Source organism: Pteronotus mesoamericanus, unplaced genomic scaffold (genome assembly GCF_021234165.1).
Source record: "Pteronotus mesoamericanus isolate MK-2021 breed Mesoamerican mustached bat unplaced genomic scaffold, CSHL_Meso_final contig_1175, whole genome shotgun sequence".
Taxonomy (NCBI): Eukaryota; Metazoa; Chordata; class Mammalia; order Chiroptera; family Mormoopidae; genus Pteronotus; species Pteronotus mesoamericanus.
Window position 1 is genome coordinate 447,339 of NW_026555034.1, and position 5,148 is coordinate 452,486.

Consider the following 5,148-nt stretch of genomic DNA (forward strand, 5'->3'; position numbering starts at 1 on the left):
GTTGGATGAATCATGCCACCTAATATTGAACTACACTACAAGGCCATAGTAATCAAAACACCCTGGTACTGGCATAAAAACAGACATATATATTATATCTGTATAAATGGAACAGAATAGAGAGCCCAAAAATAAACCCTCCCCGTAGAGTCAATCAATATTTGACAAAGGAAGCAAGCACATACAATGGGCTAAAGATAGTTTATTCAACAAATGGTATTAGGAAAATTGGACAGATAAATGCAGAAAAATGAAACTAGACCATCTTCTTTCACCACACACAAGGATAAATTCAAAATGGATTGAAAACTAAAATATTAGACCTGAAATTATAAAAATCCTAGAAGTAAACATAGGCAGCAAAATCTCAAGCATTGCTCTTAGAAATATTTTATTGGGTATATCTCCTCAGACAAGGGAAACAAAAGAAAAAAGTAAACAAATGGGACTATATCAAACTAAAAAGTTTTACACATCAAAGGAAATCATCAACAAAATAAAAAGACAACCCACAGAGTGGGAGATCACATTTGCAGATGTATCTGATATGGGGTTAGTATCCCAAATTTATAAAGAACTTACAAAACTCAACACCAAAAAAAAATCCAATTAAAAAATGGGCAAAGGACCTGACTAGACACTTCTCCAAAGAGGACATACAGATGGTCAATAGGCATATGAAAAGAAGCTCAACATCACAAATCATCAGAGAAATGCAAATTAAAACCACAATGAGATATAATCTCATACCTGTCAGAATGGCTATCAATAAATCAACAAACAGCAAGTGCTGGTGAGGATGTGGAGAAAGGGGAACTCTCTTGCACTGTTCGTTGGAATGCAGACTGATGCAGCCACTGTGGAAAGATGTATGGAGATACCTCAACAAATTAAAAATGGATCTGCCCTTTGACACAGTGATCCCACTTCTGGAAATATACCCAAAGAAACCCAAAACACTAATTCAAAAGAGCATAAGCAACCCTATGTTCATTACAGTGCCAATTATTGTTCATTTACAATAGCCAAGATATGGAAACAGTCCAAGTGTCCATCAGTAGATGAGTGGATAAAACAATTATGGGACATTTACACAATGGGATTCTATTTGGCCCTAAAAAAGAAGAAAATTTTACCCTTTGCAATACTATGGACCTAGGGAATATTATGCTAAGTGAAATAAGCCAGTCAGAGAAAGACAAATGCCATATGGTTTAACTCCTAGGTGGAATTTAGTGAACAACCTGATCTAACAAGCAAAACAGAGACAGACTCATAGATGGAGAACAGATAACAGCTAATGCATGTGGGGAGGTTAGGGGGTGGAGGGATTGAACAAAAAGGAAAAAGGACTCATGGACAAGGATAACAGTGAGATGATTGCTAGGGAGACTGGGGAATAAGGGGGCTAAATGGTAATGGAAAAATGTAATAAAGATTATATATTTAAAAAATAAATAAAATAAAAAATAAATTTAACTACATAAGAATAATAAACTCACTCTGAAATTAGCCTTCTTAAAATTGCAGATTTTAAAGACCATTATACAAAAATATCATTGAATGTAAGTATTTTATAGTTTCTTTATAAATATGAAAATAAATATAAATATGTGGACTTCCAGCCAAGATGAAGGCATAGGTAGAGTTTGCCTCCTCACACAACCAAAAAAGGACAACAAACTTAAAAACAATAACCAGAACTGCCAGAAAACCAAACTGTATGGAAGTCCAACAGCCAGGGAGCTAAAGAAGAAATGTTCATCCAGACCAATAAGAGGGGCGGAGATGGGCAGCTGTGGTGGAGAGGACACATGGCAAGACAGCAGCTGGTGGACCAGATAGTCCACATTTGTGTGCGGGTAAACTTGGAGGAATAGCTGGAGAGTGACACAGACTGCGCAACCTGGGGTTCCAGTGCAGGAAAAGAAAGCCTCAGAACCTCTGTAGGTAAAAACCTGTGAGAGTTGTGGGGGCAAGAGAAACTCCCAGCCTCATACGAAAGTCTGTTGGAGACACCCATGGGTTCCCAGAATGTACACAAACACACTCACCCAGGAATCAGCACTACAAGGGCCCGATTTGCTTGTGGGTAGTGGGGGAAGTGACTGAAACCTGGCCGGGAGCCCAGCAAGAGGCATTGTTCTCTCTTGGACCCCTCCCCCACACAGCTTCACAACACAGTGACCTGAGTTGCCCAACTCTGGTGAATACCTAAGGCTCCTCCCCTTACAATGTAACAGGCAAGTGAAGACAAAAAAACATGGCCCAAAAGAAAGAACAGATCAAAGCTCAGAAATAGACCTAAGCAATGAAGAGATAACCAACCTATCAGATACACAGTTCAAAACACTGGTAATTTAGATGCGCACTGAAGTGGTTGAATATGGTCACAAAATGGAGGAAAAAGTGAAGGCTACGCAAATTGAAACAGAAAAATATACAGGGAACCAACAGTAAAGGGAAGGAAACTGGGACTCAACTCAACAATTGGGAGCAGAAGGAAGAGATAAACATTCAACCAGATCAAAATGAAGAAACAAGAATTCAAAAAAATGAGGAGAGGCTTAGGAACCTCTGGGACAACTTTAAACATTCCAACATCTGAATCATAGGGGTACCAGAAGGAGAAGAGGAAGAACAAGAAATGAAAACTTATTTGAAAAAATAATGAAGGAGAACTTCCCCAGTCTGGTCAAGGACATAGACTTCCAGGAGACCCAGGAAGCTCAGAGAGTCCCAAAGAAGTTGGACCCAATGAAGCACACACCAAGGCACATCCTTGTTACAATACCCAAGATTAAAGATAAGGAGAGAATCTTAAGAGCAGCAAGAGAAAAAGAGACAGTTACCTACAAAGGAGTGCTCAAAAACTATCAGCTGATTTCATAAAAGAAACCTTGCAAGCAAGATGGGGCTGGCAAGAAGTATTCAAAGCCATGAAAGACAAGAACCAATATCCAAGATGACTCTATCAAGCAAAGCTGTCATTTAAAATGGAAGGGCAGATAAAGTGCTTCCCAGATAAGATCAATTTAGAGGAGTTCATCATCACCAAGCCCTTATCATATGAAATGTTAAAGGGACTTATCTTTGAAAAAGAAGATCAAAAACTAGGAACAGTAAAATGACAACAAACACAACTATTAAAAACTGAACCTAAAAAAAAAAAAAAGCAAACAACTAGAACAGGAACAGAGTCATAGAAAAGGAGATCAGAGCAGAGGGGGAAAGGGAAGAATGGAGAAGAAGGTACAAGGAATAATCAGCATAAATAGCAGGTACAAAATAGGCAGGGAGAGGTTAAGAATAGTATAGGAAATGAAGAAGACAAAGAACTTACATGTATGACCCATGGACATGAACTAAGAGAGGGGATGCTGGGGGGAGGGGTGGTGCAGGTTGGAGGGGAATAAAGGGAAAAAATGGGACAACTGTAATAGCATAATCAATAAAATACATATTTTAAAAAGTATTATAAATATGCAATAAGTTATCTTGTATTTTGCAAGCAATTAGGTATTTGCTTATTTGTCAGAAATAATGGAAATTTGAATATTAAAAAGGAAATAGGTATGGTAAAAAATTACTCTGATATTTATCTTTGGAAAACAAAAGTAAAGAATGAAATGCTATTAAAATTAGATGGAGAATTTATTGTTACAGAATTATTAGAAAAACAAAAATCTACCAGTCTGAGTTACAGAAACAAACAAAAATATATGACGGTTGAATTTACTTTCTTTTGACTTTGTTATTCACCTCAAGAGCCAAAATTACTGGAGAAAACAAGATTATACTGAAGCTCAAAACAAATGTTTTGTGTGAGAGGGACTAAATGTAGTTGATAATTAATAGAGCAAACTTAGGCCAACAAGCACTGAATAAATGTACAGGTACAAATTACATGGCAGTACATTAACATACTTATTTTACATTTGTTGTTGCAATGAGATTATTGGCTAAAGTTTATTTTGTAGGGGAAAATGCACACATTTAATGAAAGAATAGCTCTGAACAAAACTTTTATTTAACGTTGTTTAAATAACATAGTAAAATTAATATAGAATTTTTTTTACTATATTATCTATTTGTCCTTTTTGCTCACTTCCCACTCAAGAATACCTGGTGTTACTTTAAACAAACACACACACAAACATATATACACAGATAAATTTATTGAACAATGCAATTGCTACAACATTTTCTTTCTTTTTATTCTTTCTCCCCACCCCCACAGAAGAGCAAACAGTACTAAAAGAAACAAATATTTATTGATTAAAAAATAAGTAGTATATGTTTGTTTAAAGTGGAATGAATGGAGAATATCAATTCTGGTTATAAAAGGAATGAAATGGTATATATAATGGTATATATGGAAATATAAATGGTATGAAAATTGGGGTGCATAAGTTCTTTTGTATTGGCGTTTTGGGATTCTTAGGGTATAGTCCCAGCAGTGGAATCACTGGATCAAAAGGCAGTTCCATTTTCAGCTTTTTGACGAAATTGAAAAAATAAATTAAAATAAATAAATAAATAAATAAACAAGTACATCTGAATACACTTTATAAATGGTAGACTACTTTGTGTGCAAAATGTTGATCTTACTTGTATCAAAATTTACAAGATGAGAAATTTTGCCATTTAATCTCCAAGATCAAATGCAGTAAAATCACTAATAAACCTGTTCAGCATTGGTAAAATCTTTATCATTTTAAGTAAATATATCTGGAAAAATTTCCTCAGAAACTATATTGTGGTGGTACTTTTTAAAATTCTCTTACAGGAAACATAACAATTTTCTATTTTTTATCATGTTATGCCTAATGTTTTAAATGCCAGACTAAGTTTAAATGAACCACATCAAAACAGAATGTCATTAGTTTGAATTCTGACTCTAAGGAAATGCCCTTAGAATATGATTTTAAGAGCTTTCCCTCATTAGTTTAATGAGGGCTACATGCAGCACTCTGTCTCAGTTGCCTCTGTTCGTAAATAACTCTTGTGCAGCTTAATCCCTTTTCTTGAACTTCAATAATTGGCAGGTAGTTAGTAGTTTTCACTTCTTTTTCCTGTCATTGAACTTAGCTAATTAAGCAATGATATATTTTTATGAATCAATAATTTCAATCAGAGCATATGCTA